We start from the raw sequence: 17,660 nt of genomic DNA on the forward strand, positions 1-17,660 counted from the left end.
TAATCTGAGCATAATATTTATCCAAATTTTTTTGTTTTATGTCAGGTATGTAAGGACTAAAAATATATTCTTTACTTGCTTAATTTTACCTTTAATATATTCTTTACTTACTTAATTTTATTATAGCTAAAGTGTCATATTGATAGATAAAATATTAATTTATATATAATTATATGATTTAAAGTATAATAGAACTAAAACATAGATGAACACATAGTGAACTATAGGGGACACATTAGTGGGGCTTCTAAATACCATCTGTAGGTGCAACAGTCAGATATGATTTAGGTTTAGTTCCATTTAGAGAAAAATGAGTTTACATTTACAAGACATGCTTAAGTATTCCATAGAAGTATTTTTCAAATATAGAAGCATCTATAATGAGAATGGAGGGTGATGTGTGATATTGTGATGTGTTATGAAGTGATGTGCGTTTGTATGTTGGCAGTCAAATGAGAATTTGTGCTAAAATCAAAAAAGATAAAAACTTAGTGGATAAAATCAACTCATAATACACGAATAAATGCACCAAAAAAGCATGATCTCCTGCTACCTTTGAAAAATTGGAGGTATGAGAAAGAAAAAGAGAGTCACTAGAAACATATTTTAAGTGCTAATTTTTAGAAAGCAAGCATAAAAATTGACATCACTGGCATCATACTGTTTTTCTAAAATTGGGGCTGCCCTTCATTCTTGCTGTTCTAATTTATGGGTGACTAATCCTCTATGAATTTTGAGGGCAGTCCCAATGTCAATTACATAGCTTCTGTTTTTGTACTGGTTGTATCTTTTTGTGCTGGTTAGCCAAACACGACTTTCACTTGAAAAACTTTAACAAGTTTTCTTTTACTTCTGAGAAAACAAGGAAACAAATGTTAAGTGATTTAATTATGGTTTTATTAAAAATATAGTTCATTGAAAGAATTTGAAATTTTTGTAATAAAACACAGTAAATATTAAATCCAAGAAACTGAGGGATAGTATACAGGTTAAGACACATACTTTACATATGGCTGACCTTGGTTCAATCTCTGGCACCATACAGTTTCCCAGAATCACTAGGTATAGCCCAACAGGCCCTGGACACCAGCGGGGGGCCCAGCTAATTTCAAGAACCACAGTCTTAAGAAGAACAATTTCAGTCCTTACATGAAGCCAGCCCAGTTGATCAAGAATCACCTGAGGGGTCTTTAGGCTTCCTGAACACCATTTGTGTGTTCCTGCCCCCACCCATAAAAGAACACTTTCAGAAATTATTTGGAAAATGATGGTTACATGGTTAAAGATTTTAATTCATTTTATTACCTGTCAGAAGATCAAGTCTGAAAATAGTATGGAGTCATTTTGTTGTGTTATATATGAAAAATAATTCAAGCAAAATTAACAAAATATCATTAAGTTTTAATTGCTCCCAAATTTAATTATGAAATACATGCAATAAGAGGGAAGTCCTATACTTATTATGTCATTAGTTTGCCACTGGTATATTTTAAATATTTAAAAACTATTTGCTGAACTGGACAATCTCAGGAACCAAACACCATCTATCTAACTTCTGATTAAGAAATAGGCTATACGCTCTTCTTTTTTACACTTCTAATACTCTTCTATCTGATCTTGAACTACTCACTGCATTAGACAGTACAGTAGGACAACCCTGAGAGTCTGCAACATTCCACAGCTGAATTCACAGATCTTGAAAATACAGCGAAACATCATTCCTGTGATCACGATTATGATATGCTATGCAAATATCATTATCATGGTCATGGTCCTCCCATTGTTCATCGATTTGCTCGAGCGGGCCCAGAAATGTCTCCATCATGAGACTTGTTATTATGTTTGGCATATCGAATACAACACGGGTAGCTTGCCAGGCTCTGCCGCGAGGGCGAGATACTCTCGGTAGCTTGCCGGGCTCTCCGAGATGGGCTGAGGAATTGAACTTGGGTCGGCCAAGTTGGCTGCTTGTAAGGCAAATGCCCTACCGCTGTGCTATCACTCCTAGTGGACCTTAAAATTAGAGATTTTTCTGGGTGCACCATACCAAATATTCTCAAGACTTATTCCTGACTGCTCAGTGATTACTCCTGATGGTGCTTCGTGGACCTCATGAACAAGTATCAGACATTAAGGAGACTCCTTATCCCATTTGAATCCCTTACACCACAGAGGCCCTAAGCAGCCCGATTTAGACCTGGATGACTCCCAAGGACAACAGTGTATTGTCCTGATGCCTTGGGGCCCTGAGCACAGCTAGTGTGGCCTTGGTAGACCCAGAACTGCAGGATCTGAGCAACCTGGCATCCTTGAGCCCTTGCCACAAAATTTTTGCCACGAAATAATAGGCTAAGTATTATCAGGAAAGTTCCCAGGCCCACTGAGCTCTCCTTAGAATCATCCCCCCAAATAACAATAAAATGAGATGATAAAAATTTAACTAGAGAATATACCTCATCTGGTGTAGGAACCAACTACCGATACCAAGAAAACTAAATATGACTGTGAACTCTCAAGTTCAAATTCAGTAAAGAGTTATCTGAAAATATTTTAACAAACATAACAAATTTTTGGTAAATTTTAAAAAAATCAGTACTGGGGAAAGAGTTCAAAGATTTTGAGTTTGTATTTTACATGCCGTTGGAAAAGACAAGGAAGGAGAGGCTGCTAAAATCTCAGGGCTAGGACGAATGGAGATGTTACTGGCACCCATTCGAGTAAATAGATGAGCAACAGAATGACAGTGGTACAGTGATTTTACATTCAAGAACCCCAAGTTCGGCTGGCCTCCAAGCTATGGAGTAAACTTCCTGGTATTTATCTCGGCTATTCTTGGGTGTTAGTCTCCTATTTTGTTACTTTATGTTCCCAAGATGAATGCAATCTTTCTATGTCTGTCCCTCTCTTTCTGACTCATTTCGCATAGCATGATACTTTTCATGAAGTATCACTTGTATGTAAATTTCATGACTTCATCCTTTCTAACAGCTACATAGTACTCCATTGTGTAGATAATCTAGGGGTAAAGGCAGCTCAGATAGAGAATGGAGCACCAAATAAAGGGTGTTGGGAAGATCCGCCCGGGATGGGAGATGCATGCTGAAAGTAAACTATAGACTGAACATGATTGCCACCCAATTCCTCTTTTGCAAACCACAGCACCCCAAAGGAGAGAGAGAACAAAAGGTAATGCCCTGCCACAGAGGCAGGGTGAGATGGGGGGGTAGGGGTGGAGGGATACTGGGATTAGTGGTGGTGGTGAATGGGCACTATTGGGGGGATGGGTACTCGATCATTGTATAACTGAAACCCAAGCCCAAAAATTTGTAAGTCTACAACGTTACCTTATGGTGTTTCACTAATTAAAAAAAAAGAACCCCAAGTTCAATGCATGTCCTGCATGATCTTCAGACACCAAGCCTGGAGTAACCCCAAAGCACCAGTGGGTATGATGCCAAAAAACAAACTATGAAGTAAAAAAAATACCCAGTATTTTGGATAAAAAATAATTAGATAAAAAATAATTGTTAAAGTTTTTACTACCAATGTATCTATATATTTTGAAAGACTCATAAAAGGTAATATTTTTTCTCAAAAAGTTAATGTAAATATTTAACTGAAGAACTAAAGATGTGGGGAGGGGGGAGGTGGGGCGGGGATCAAGAATCTTTACTGGGCTCATAAAGCAGAGCTTTGTACCATCTATGTGTCCATGAGTTCACTATGGGTTTTTCTCATATAGTTGGTTAGAAGTTTAATCTCTGGATTCCTCATGCTCCTTTAACCATTTTCATGGCAAATCCTCCATTTGTATGCACACTGGCTCTGTGTGTGTGTGTGATATTTTACCAAAGAACAGATTGACAGATTGACTGATTATCCTTTGACTAAAATCCCCCTACAGGAAAAAAAAATGTTACTTAAGCAGGAAATTTGTAATTTAAATCTTTTATCTCTAATTGTGGAATGAAAAACTTTTTTTCACTTGATATTTTCAACCATTAACAAGATGGTGAGGATATGTATTGTGTTTTGGGAATGTGTGTAAGAGGGAGAAATCCTGCAACATTACTAGACTCATTTAATTCCCAGGTTTTTAGAGTAATTTACAAGCTAATCAGTAAGGTGAGTAATCCATAAATTTTTCCCTTAATCCCAAATTTCCTTTGTCTACTATCATAAGTGAGCCAACAAAAGAGGAAGAGGAAGCATTAATTCCAAACTTTCTGAGAAACTCAAGTCACAAAGAATTTATAAGATAAGAATGATAAAGGGATCATAGAGAGATTACAGGATTTAAGGCACTTTTCCTTGCACAGAGCTGACAATGGTTCATATAATCTAATGAGCACCACCAGGAATGATCCCTGAGCACAGAGCCGGGAGTAAGCCCCTGAGCATGTTGGATACGGTCCCCAAAGAAATATACAAACAAAAACAAAACAGGTTTGCCCCACAATTCCCCACGCTATAATATTCTACCAAGTAATCATTTGCTTTTTCTTTTTGCTAAGATCCTTTCATTAATTTGTTTGTGCAAACCACTTCCCAGATTCTTTGACTGTAGTTTTACACATGACTCAGACAATGGGAGCTACTTTCTGAGATGAGTAAGAAACAAACAAACAAAAATAATCACTTCACTTAATCACTTAACTTCCCGTTAGTTGTCGATTTGCTCGAGCGGGCGCCAGTAACGTCTCCATTTGTCCCTGTCGCGTGCTAGTGTAGCCCAATGGCATCTGTACACTCCGGGAACTTGAAAAGCCTCAAACCGATCGTTCATGATCTTGACGAAGAAGTCTGACCATCTGGTAGGTGGGCGGCCACGCGGTCTCTTGACATCCCGTGGAATCCAATCAGTAACAGCTCTAGTCCAACGGTCGTCTTTAAATCTCATTACGTGACCAGCCCATCTGATTTTTGACACCTTGGCAAATGAGACAGCGTCCCTGATTCTTGATCGTCGATGCATGTCGGAACTCCGGATTCTTTCTCTCATTTGAGTGAAACGTGATATTCCAAGCATAGCTCTTTCTATTCTTCTTTGGGAGACCTGAATAGCGTTCTCATCCTGTTTGTGTAGGGCCCAGGTCTCTGAGGCATATGTTAATGCAGGAAGAACAGTGGAATCAAAGAGATGTGCCCGGAGCCGGAGGTTCTTCGTCCTCTTAGCTATTGCTTCGACATTCTTGAAGGCATTCCAAGCCGCTCTTTTCCGCCTGCGCAGTTCGGGTGCCAGGTCATTTGTCATGTTGACCTCTCGACCTAGGTACACATAGCTGTTGCATTCGAAGATGGTCGTTCCGTTGAGAGCGAATGGGGCGTCAGGAATGAGGCTGTTTCTCATAAACATTGTCTTCGTAAGATTCAGCTGTAGTCCTACCTTTCCACTCTCACGGTCAAAGTCGGCCAGCATTTGTGCCGCTTGGCTGATGTTTGGTGTTATTAAAACAATGTCATCAGCAATGTGGAGGTGGTGTAGTTGCTGACCATCTATCTTCACTCCCATTCCTTCCCATTCCAAGACACTAAATACCCATTCCCATTCTAAGACACTAAATACCCATCTTCCGGAATTGTCGTACCATATTTTAAGTAAGCAAGCAAAGGCCCTCCCGTTGATCATCGATTTGCTCGAGCGGGCCCAGTAACGTCTCCATTGGAGACTTTGTTGTTACTGTGTCTGGCATATCGAATACTCTCGGTAGCTTGCCGGGCTCTCCGAGAGGGGTGGAGGAATCGAACTCGGGTCAGCCATGTTGGCTGCGTGCAAGGCAAACACCCTACCCGCTGTGCTCTCACCTACAAGGGTGATTAGAGGTCGCCCCAAAAGCCTCTATCCCTCTTGTAAAGCCTGGCAAGCTACCGAGAGTATTCCGCCCACACAGAAGAGCCTGGCAAGCTATCCGTTGTGTATTCGATATGCCAAAACCAGTAACTACAACTGGTCTCATTCAAACAAAAATAAACAAAGAAAAATGGCAGGGTATCCCCACTTCACATGCCATGCACATCCCTCTCTAATTCAGGTAATTCATTCTCTCTACAACAAATTGCATCTTTATGTTTGTTTCTGATATAAAACATCTTTTGCCAGTCAGATTCCACCAGGTAACTCAGAATTTGGGTTACAATAAAATCACTATCAACTCCTCTGCTTTTCCACCTCTCATTCCAGTAGAGGTATTGTTGTTTTTGATTCTGTTTCATTTACTAAATTCTGATTTGGATTTTGAACTTTTAAATACCCATTGAATTACAGTACTTTTTGTTAAGTTTTTTCTATTAATGATAGGAAGGGAGGCTTTTAAAAATAGATTGCTACAGATATAATTTATCTGACTTGGGCTTCTTATGATTGGTTTCTACATAATATCAAATCATTATTTTATATCCAAGACATTTTTACTAAGTTTCCTTCATAACATTTTTGGAGTTGATTATTGAACATCTCTTAAAGCATGTGACATCTTAGACATATAAAAATACTAATACAGTGGTAAGTGCAATTTTTTTAAATTTCATGCAAAATACATTTTATTTTTTTAATTTAATTATTTATTTTATTAGTGAAACACCTTGAGGTACAGTTGTAGATTACAAATTTTTGTGCTTGGGTCTCAATTATACAATGATCGAGTACCTATCCCTCCACCACCGATATTCCACCACCCATTTTCCACCACCACTGATCCCAGTACCCCTCCTGCCCCTATCCTCCCATCCCACCCTTCCTTTGTGGCAGGGCATTCCCCTTTGTTCTCTCTCTCTCTGGTGCAATTTTTTTAATAATTAAAATTAACCTGGGAACAGATAAAATTATTTCGCTTTTTTGTTTGTTTTTGAAGCCATGCCCAGCAATAGTCAAGGCTAACTCTCCTGGCTCTGCATTCAGAGATCACTCCTGGCAGTACTTGGGGGGGTCATAAGGATGCCAAGGATCAAACCTGGGTGGCTGCAGCAAGGCAAGTGCCCTACCCACTGTAAGATCATTCTGAATCAGTTTTGCTATTTTTAAAGAGACGCTGAAGATTAAATAAAAACTCATTAAAAGTTCCACTAACAATTTCATAGGTTTAGAAACTGGTGTCTTAATTCAAGACCAAATACCTATCTAAATCTTTTATCTTAGCATGAAACATGAAGGTATTATAAGAAATGTCCGAAAAAATGGTGAAATTGAGTTTATATTCTAAAATATTAAAAAAACACTATTAACTTGACTTTCATTAAGTGTTTATTTTTCAGTTGTTCATAAAATTACAAACCACTCACGTCCTATTACTATCTCTCCATTTACAATCCTTTCTGCAATTAGTCTAAACTGAACAGTATGCTGTATCTATGAATACAGATAAAATTTGAAATCACCATGATTTAAAGAGTACAGCCTGACCAATTACAAACATATAGCAAAAGACAACTGTATTTGGCTTTCAAAGTTGGATGATATCAAGTGATAACATCTTAAGAAAATCATAAAAGATTAGATCACATAGGAAATCAAAAATATCAAGGAAATAATGCCAGGCAAAATGACATAAATGAAAAAACAACAAGATGTCATTTGGGGAGGGTACCAGAAATGAAAACTCTATTGTTAAAAGACATTAGTAACATTTGCTGCATATATACTTAAAAAGTGATCTCCACAATTGATCTCATTTCTATGTCAAAGGAATCCAGCAGAGAAGTAAAATAGTACCATTATTTGTTATATTTTACTAATCTCAAAGCTTCTAAGTCTTGAAAAGATCCTGTGATTTCACAGAGGTTACACATTTCATGAATTTCTTGGCACTTAATGGCAGGTGTCAAATCTAGCACTTTGTTATATTGTCTCCCAAGGCAGGCTCTAGAAACAGATTAGGAAATTATCAGAGTACAAAGAAAGTAAACTGAGAAGGAAAAGAAGGAGGGGGAGTAGGCAATTACAAAGCTGAGCTAAAGCTCTTAATCAAAGATCTCTCAAGTAGGTAAGAGAATGAGTATTGGGTGAAGGGTGCTGGGGCCCGGAATATTTCAATTAGGAAGAAATATCCTGAGATATCTCAGAAATAAAAGAACATAAAGTGACAAAGGGATTACAGTGAACAGTACATGGGGTACCAAAAAGAGAAAAATGCATTCCACAGATATCCTCTTTTCTTCTGATGATGATTTGAAAGCTACTGAATCATTGGGTCAGTGGTTTTGTTTCATTACCATATATCCTGAAATTAGCATTATAATTTTTATGCAGTAGCTATTCTGCAAATGCCTACTAATGGGTTAATATGATTCTATGCCACACTGATTCTATTTTCTAAAGTTAAACTTTTATGTTTCAGAATGTTCAGATTATATGAAGGTTTTTCCAAATTGTGTATATCATATTTTCCCAGCAGCCATGGTAGTGTATACTTTGATTTATTACCTTGAATAAAGTAGTTTATCTAGGAAAACACTTCTACGGACCTTTTCTAAAAAGTAAAAGCATTGAAAGACTTCTGTCTTGGTTAACTATAGCACTGTCCTCCCATTGATCATCGATTGGCTCAAGTGGGCACCAGTAATGTCTCCATTGTGAGACTTGTTGTTACTGTTTTTGGCATTTGAATACACCACGGGGAGCTTGCCAGGCTCTGCCATGTGGGCAGAATACTCTCGGAAGTTTGCCAGGCTCTCTGAGAGGGATGGAGGAATCGAACCTGGGTTGGCTGTGTGCCAGGGAAACACCCTACGGGTTAACCACATTTGAAAATCATTTGCTATAGTATAACCATAAAAAAAGGTTTTCGGATTGTACATCAGACTAGGTGATTAAATGAAAGATTAAGGAGAGATGGCAGAGGTGGGAATAAAAGCTCAGTTGGTAGGTATGGCAAGGAGGAAGCAGGGAGAGGAAGGCAGGAGCGAATGAAAAGACAGGTGAACAAAAGCAGAAAAGGTAAGCATTGAGGTGGAGCACTGCTTTCTGTTTGAAAACTTTAGTCACATAGAAATAGTTAACAATTAATAACTGGACCTAATCCAGGACCTTAAACTCTGGAGATTAGTATCTAGCATTCTTCCATCCCTAAGAGCAATGTTTCTTAAAATATCTGCAAGAGGAATGGCGTCTTTTTCCAATCTGTCATATAGAAAAAGATATATACTTGAATGCTTATAAAATTTTAAACACAACATATAAAATACAGCCATTTATCTGGATTCAACTTCAGTGGCATTTTTGTAATAAATCCTGATCTTACCTGATCAGAGACCAGTGATCACTAAAAATAATTGCCTCTTGAACAGTCCAATCCAAGAGAAATGGTATCCTTTCTGGTGGTGATTCAGAGATCATTATGTGGTGCTGATAACTGAACCAGGGTTGGCTGCATGTAAAACAAGGATCTTAAAGTTTGTATTAACTCTGCACCCATTTTTGTACTTATCAAAGAGTTTCTACCAGATTGGACTATTAAAAGACTCAAGTAGTGAACCCATGTGAGTCCCCACTAATCCCTGATCAGATAAGTACAGGATTCAGATCAGACTTTTATGTCAATATAGTGCTGCATGTAAAATAAGTGCTGTAACCCATGCAATGTCTCTCAGCTCCATTTTACGTATTTACATATTTTATTGAAAAACACAGATCCAGGAGTAAGCACTCAGTAGCACCAGGTGTGGCCCCCAAAATAAAATAAACAAAATGTGTAAAACTCATAAGCTATATAGACAGACAGTAGAACATAAACACTATATTACAATTATAGTATGGTTTCTGACATAGAACTTGATCTGTTGGGAATACATTTTCCCATTTCTTTGACACCACCACAATTATGTTAAGATAACCGTTTGACTATGACCTCCGCATTAAATGGTACATTGAAGATAAAGGAGAGTCTCATTGATCATCTCATCTCTGAAGCAGAATAGAAAAACGAGTCTTCTTGCTCCTGGGCCACTGCTTTTTTTCTGTGAGCCTAAATGACTCCTTTCTGCTTTCAAATTGGAGACACAGCATTAATTAGCAAGTTGTAAGCACTTTCATTTTCACTTTTGGCTAGCAGACTCCAGTGAATCTGTAATTTACACATTTTGGCTCTGCAGCCTTTGCAGACCCAAATTTTAAGAGCTAGTTTTTAATTTGGCTTAGCCTCCATTTCTGTCGCTGCTCAGATGTGTATTTAATTGTCATTCTAGCAGACACTCCGCCATAATTAATCAGTGCTGCAAAAAGAAAAGTGGGTGGTCAATCCCGTTTCATTTTTTTCTTTAGTCTGTACATTGTTAGGTGTTTTGTCGTAACAACTAGTACAAAACAGCTAGCATAAAAATAATATAAAAGCAATGACAATTTCAGCCATTCACTGGCAAAATGTTCTTTCCAAGAAGTGATTTAAAATAATGAGAAAAATGGAAAACATCTATTTTCAAAATCATGCTGACAATTTTTAAGATCATTCAAAATTATCTATTATTAATCACTTATGCACTGCATTTTCTATATCTAGAAAGCAAAATACTAAACAATCTATAGAAATAATTCATTAAGGTAGTACAGAGAATTGAGAGTAGATTATATAGGGACTTCTTTTTTTTTTTACAAGTCTCTATAGTTTAAAAAATTTTTTATGAATATTGAATATACCTCGAAAAAGCTACAATCAGTTGATAGTGATATTTGGATAATGATGCTAATACTAATCCTTTTGTTCTTAGCATGTATTTTAAAACAAATGTTTACTATTTTTGAATATTTTTGTTTACTAGATACTTTACTATTGAACTCAGAAACAATTCAAGACTTGTTCAAAACCCTCTTGCAGGATAAATGAAAAAATTACAGTTGAGTGATATGAGGCTGAAATTCCTAGTGGAATTTATGTAATTCAAGTTTTCCCATGTATTTCTATCCAAGTGCTATAGGACAATAAAAAATGAGCATGCTATATTATTTGGTGAAAACTTCTTGCATTTATAAATTAGGTATATGGTGCATAAACAAAAGGAGCCATGTCAGACATGCACCAAGGACAGAGATAGAGGCAAAAATTTATGCAATCGTCTTCCAAAAGTATTCATATGAGCTTGGTCAAAGAAGTTTTGCATTTTACCAACTCTGCTGATTTTCTGCCCAGTTACTGTGAAATGAGTCAGAAGTTTATTTGACCTCTAAAAGGTTAGAGGCAGGTAGATACCTAGAGCATACTAAGTTGGCAAGGATCACATACTCTACTGTTCCATAACATTGGTCAGTCTTTTCCCTTCTGCTGCTAGAAGCTTGGTTTACTGTGTAGCACCCATCACAACGGTCCCAAAGCACTCCCAATTTATTAACTTCTCCTTTGTGCTCTGCTTTCCCTAGCTGTTAATCACTCATTCCCCATAATCAGAACCTGTGACTTGTAAAGTCAGATCTTAGAGATCTTAGAGATTTCTGGATTTTGCATTTATAAGTGAAATATTGTTTTTCTCTTTCCTTTATGTTCTGTGCAGTTTATTTAAAGTCTTTTTTGTATTGACATAGGAAAATAGTTAATGCTATGCTCTTCTTACTTGAGAGTTAATTGACTCTAAATAATATTTACTTCTGGGAATTTGTCATATTTACTTGCTTAAGTCTCAGTTGCCTATAGTTTCTAGCATTTCTAAAGGTGTGTCCCGATGAAGGGACTTGGATGGACCCTGGGCAAGCTGTAAACTACCCTGGCATCAAAAAGGGACATAAAACTTGTAATAAGAGGACAGTCATGGACAAATTCCATCATAACCCAAAGAGAAGTGGCTGGACAAGGATCTTGCTGGGGTTACGAAAGACTAATAAGACCTGAGGATTGTAGTCTGGGATTTGTAGAGATGTCCCCAGGAGAGCCATCCGTAAGCTTAATATATATCTTACTGAATCCATACAAAATAACTAGAAAGAGTATTTACTGTCACTGTCTTCCCGTTGTTCATCCATTTGCTCGAGCAGGCACCAGTAATGTCCCATTTTGAGACTTGTTGTTAAAGTGTTTGGCATACTGAATACGTCACTGGTAGCTTGCCAGGCTTTGGCGTGCAGGCGAGATACTCTTGGTAGCTTGCTGGGCTCCCAGAGGGGCGGTGGAATCGAACCCGGCTGGGGTGGGCTGGCTGCATGTAAGGCAAACTCCCTACCGCTGTGCTATTGCTCCAGCCCAGAAAGAGTATTAAAAAGTAAATTTAAGATGATCGTTTAGATGGGTATGACTAAGGAAAGAAGAAATACATATGCCATTTGATGAAATTCTGCTCTTGAACAGATCTCCTAGGAGGATGAGATCTTTGTCTTAGAAGAAGCTTTCTCAGAGGAAGGGTTTTCATATGTTGATTTTACTATCTCACCTCTGTGTAATTGCTACCCCTCCAAGCTTGGAGGTGGGTCTAAACTAACTCTGGAAGATGGGAATGCAGGCAGAGGAAGACAGAAATGGGACAGAGTGAAAATGGATGGGCAGAGAGAAACTGAATAGTGTGAGACTAGGATTAGAGGAGTGTGAGCCTGGTATACTGGAGATTGGAATAAAAGGTGACTGATCATCAACCACCTTAGCAATCCTGTTCCCTCCTTCATGTGTGGTGGTGGTAGATCAGGGTGAGAAAGCAGTCTGACCACTGAAGGCACGAGGTGAGCACCCACACATTTTGTGAACACACACTCTACTGCTGATAATTACCTCATAACTGAAAATAATCTGGAATGGGGAAAAGTATATATTGTGAGGTAATGAGTTGATTTTTCTACCACAGGTCTAACAACATAGAATTTGTTTCTAATTATAATTTCATTCAAATTCAAATACCTACAAAGAGCTACTAATAACAACACACTAGTCCCCATTTCTATTTCTTTTCACTGAGTGTGAGTCCTAGGCCAACTGAGCTACTGATTTGGTTGTTGTGAATAAAGAAAGAAAACTTTGGTACAAATTTCATTATAACCTGGGCCATGAAGAAGAAATAGTGCTATTTTTACACGATGAAACACTAAACCCCAAAGAAAAGACAAAAGAAGAATTTGGGAACAATGGTAAGAGTGTTTGTAACAAAAACTAGCAGTATAAAAATGGTGTTCTTGGGCCATTCTCTTTTTCCTAATCCCCAGTGGGAGAATAGTGATGAGAAGAAGAACAAAATAAAAGGCATAGTTCCTCATATCTTGTATCTGGCTTGTGTTAAGAGAAGCATATGTCTGCTTCCTGACAAGGGGAATAGATATCCCTCAAGACCTTATTAGTGAAAGTGGAAATAGAAAAAGGAGAAAGACTTGGTTAGCACCCTTAATATTCCTATTCACTTACAACAATCTTTAAAGAGAGTATATACCATCTTTAGAATGTCCTGACATCTGGGATTTTCTAAATTTCTAAACTTTTTCCAAGCATTTGGAAAATACACTGTATGTTGATTTACTTCTTCCATGTTTTTCCACTTTGGCCAATAAAGGTGATAATAAGGTGACCAAGATACAAACTTGAAAGGTAGAGTTTCAAAGCTAATTTCTTATTTTCTTTTAATATCTACCTTAGATTTATTACAGAATCATTTTATCAGCATATTGTAATGTAGAGTGCTGGTATTAATACTTGTTATATAAATATAAATGTTATGATCCTATAAAAACTAGTAATTTTTACTATAAAGTACAGGAAATTAGATTCTGTTGTTAAAGAAATAGCCTTCAGAGACTTCTCTGACACATTAAATTTTTTGTGCAGTTTAAAAATATAAAATCAGGCCACAAGATAAAATAATATATTGATAGGCATTCAGGATTGAAAGGTGAAAATCTTTTCTGCAGGTCACAATATTGTAATATCCATTAACACTTTAATATTTTGAGTCATATATTAACTCCTCTGAGCACCTGATTATAATTTTTCCCCATCTAGTCTTGGGGTATACGTGTATACATTCTTTTCTATAACACAGTGAATGGCACCTAGGAATAAAGGTTAATGAAAGAGGCCAGTTCCCCCACTGGTAATGATATATATACTCTGAGGAAATCACTCCCATGAAGATATCTTCTTATTGTAAGTTAAAAATTGTGCTGGCATTGCTTTAAAGTTAAGAATACTACTTTTATGACTTTCAATTACAATTGTTATGAGCACTACTGGATTTACATGGAAGATCAAAGCTTGGAAAAATTGCCAACAGAGTTTTAATTGGTCACCTCCTAAATAGTTAATTAACTGAAGGAGAAACAACATGTACATTCACAGGTAACTGCATAGTAGGAAAACAAAAGAAAGGTATTTTAAATATTTTTTTCAAAGAAAGAGAAATTTGGAGGGATAAAAAGCTTGCTCTTCAAACCCATGTTCTCCCTTGAACCCATATATACTTGCTTGTCTCTAATTTCTATTTTCTAGCTTTTTCCACTCTGGAGAAGCTCATGTTCTCACTTGCGCATGGATTTCCTCTCTTCTTCCTTTGCTTTCTGCATCTTTCTTGTAAGTTTCTTTTAATTCAATAAACACTATCTTGCTTCTCAAAACAGAGAAATTTGAACAGAAATTGAGATTTAAATTAAGTACTAAGTGACTTTGATAATTTATATAGACTACAATAATGTAGACTTCATATTAGTAATCAACTTTAATTTCCAAAACAATTGCATGATTATACAAAAAAAGATTATATAGTATTATACAAAAGACATTATTGGATAAGAAAAATATGTAGCTGCTTAAGCCTTCCTAGAATGCTTTATATCCATCACAATGTCTTGTATTAACCTTCACTGCGGCACTTTTCACACTAATGCAATAGGCAGAATAACTGTTGCTAATAGTATGTGTTTTGCAATCTGAGAAAGAGATTCAGAACTCAGGCCTGTCAGAAGTTGAGTGGGTTAAATGATTCAAAGTCTTAGGAACAAGAGGGGCTAAATACATCCTTTACAGGTAATTACACTTGTTTCAAGGTATCATGATTCAGTCTAACAGTCAGTTCCATCAGAAACTGTTTATATGGAAGCCTAAATATTAGCATTTTATTCTGGAATTCTTTTCATCTGTATTGTCACCTGCCTTTTGATGAATGCCAAATTAAAACCTTGGTTGAATAAATTAATATGAAATTTCATAGAGTACATGTTTATGATCTCTTCTCATTTTTAATTCTCAGTGCTTCTCTGCTAGTTTAGACTGTGATTTGGGGCTAGGGGTATAGTTGTGTGGGAGGAGGCCATACCCAGCGATGTTTAGGACTTAGTCATGATTCTGTTCTCTAGTATCACTCCCAACAGTGTTCAGGGAACCATAAGCAGTGCCAGGGCAACTGTATACTAAGAATACTTAAGAATACTTTAATCTCTGAACTATCTCTCAGATCTAATGACTTTTACTCTAGTCCATGTTTACTGAATACACCTTATCAGGGCTTCACTCTATTTCTTACTCCTATTTATAAATCCCCATTGGTTTCAATTAACCCTCAAAAGTATGTACCATCAAAATGGCCCAGACTGACAGTCCAGTTTTTCCATTACCTAATTTCAAGTGTTTCAGCACAAAATTTCCCATATATCATGATACAAATGTGCTAACATACAGCACTGAGAAAATATAAATTTGCATCTTACATATCATCAAATGTAGAGAATATAAAAGAATTCTAACACCATTATAAATCACAATGTATAGAAAAGAGGTAGCATTCCTATAATAAAGTTTTTTAAAGTAGCTTTTTTTCAAACCAATAAGGTATCATATAATTGAATCTTAGATATAGCCAAATTGGGGTGAGAAGGATATTGGGATTAGTGGTGGTGGAGAATGGGCACTGGTGGAGGGATGGGTACTCGATCATTGTATAACTGAAACCCAAGCACAAAAATTTGTAAATCTACAACTGTACCTCATGGTGTTTCAATAATAAAAATAAAAAAATTTTAAAAATTTAAAAAAAGAAAAAAGTAATAATACAAAAATAAAACTAAAAAATATATAGCCAAATTGTACATTATTTAAATTTTAGAGTCAAATGCAAATCTTATTCATATAACCATATTATGTTTTTACTAAATAATATTTACATAGCTAGTTGCGATGTATTCGATATGCCAAACACAGTAACAACAAGTCTCAGAATGGAGACATTACTGGGCCCGTTCAAGCAAATGAATGAACAGAGGGAGGACAGTGACAGTGACAGTGACATAACTTGTGTCAGTAATATAGCCATACTGGGTATATTGAAGCTATCCTCAGCTTACATAGAAACTAATTCTATGCAACCATATATTAATTTTCTCTTGTGAGTTTGTTGAGTGTAAGCAGAAGTTAATGTGATTCTTCTGTGTCATTGTTCTCTCTTCCTCTTTTGTAACATGTTTCTCATGCAAAATCTAAGGCCATTTACATACCATATAGCAACTATAGAGATTTTTGAAAACCTTGATAAATTGATGACTCTCAGTTTTGGATTGATTTCTGGATTTTCCAAGTCATTCCAAATAGTTGAGACCAGGTTAAGAATGGAATAATATTTTGTTAAAGATACCTGAAGCAATACCTTTTGAAGAAGACCTGTTTCTCACTAAGTAAGATCTTGGCAGAGTAGAAAGAGGCCAAAAGAAAAACAAAAACAGAAGAACTTGCTTTAAGTAGGTAACAACCCCCCACCAATTTTCAGCTTATCACTACCATAATTTCAAAAGGAATAAGTACAGAATACAGGGCATAGAAAAATATGTTGTATAGAAATATTTTTTAAAACCTTCTTAGAAACATCTTTGGGATAACAGTGGTTAATATTTGTGAATGAGTCCAGAGAGACACTACAGCAGGTAAGGCACTTGTAAACTGTCAACCCAGATTCTATCCCTGCCACTAAATATAGTCCCCCTGTATTTCCACGAATGATTCCTAAGCACAGCCAGGGTTGTCCCAAAACAAAAACAAAATAGTGAATGGGCTAAATTACTGGCAATGATGTTTCAATTATTATTGAATTACCTATTTGTATGTTTTTGTTTTACCAGTAAGACATATTTTTCCTTAGCCCCCATTCTTTCCCAGTTATTTTATTACCTCATAGGCAAACTGAACATAGTGAACCCCAAATTTCTCTATTTTCTCATGCTTTCTCATGTCTGGACATGAACAGAAATAAGTTACTATAGTTTTTCTCCTTCAGGGAGGGGAATATCAGAGACAAAGATCCTATTTGTTTCACTCTCTCAGATTTTTAAAGGTCCTACTGAAGAACTGACCCAACAAGAACCACTGTGGGAAATCACTGAAAAGTGTTCTAGGAATAATTTGTGATTATTTGCTGAAAGGAGTGCCATGACTTTCAGCTTTGTCTCCATTTTCTTAAGAGCATCAAGCTACTGCATAGTTACAACTTGAATGCATGTATGCCTTATGGTGTGTATTTTCTGACATGCAAGGAAAATAATTTCATGAAGTCTTTTAATACAATTGTTTCTTTGATCGAAGGATGCATGACCTGTGCTTTGCTTTAACAGCAGCATCCAAATCTCTTTCATTGTGATAAATTAAAATAGTACTCTTCAAATGTCAATTAAGTATTTTTTATCATAATGACTATATTTAGCACCACAGTAATGTTACTATAGTGTGACAGTACACTAGTAGCCTACGATTTTGTACATGGAAAACAAAACCCAGTTTTTACATACCAGA

General features: G+C 36.6%; 1 protein-coding gene across 8 annotated transcripts in view; it reads right to left on the reverse strand.

The window, feature by feature from the left end:
• Positions 1 to 17,660, reverse strand: part of NOL4 (nucleolar protein 4) — a 313,852-nt gene that overhangs the window by 149,663 nt on the left and 146,529 nt on the right. The window lies entirely within an intron of this gene.

Source organism: Sorex fumeus, unplaced genomic scaffold, assembly GCF_029834395.1.
Source record: "Sorex fumeus unplaced genomic scaffold, SorFum_2.1 ptg000128l, whole genome shotgun sequence".
In the NCBI taxonomy this organism is placed as follows: domain Eukaryota; kingdom Metazoa; phylum Chordata; class Mammalia; order Eulipotyphla; family Soricidae; genus Sorex; species Sorex fumeus.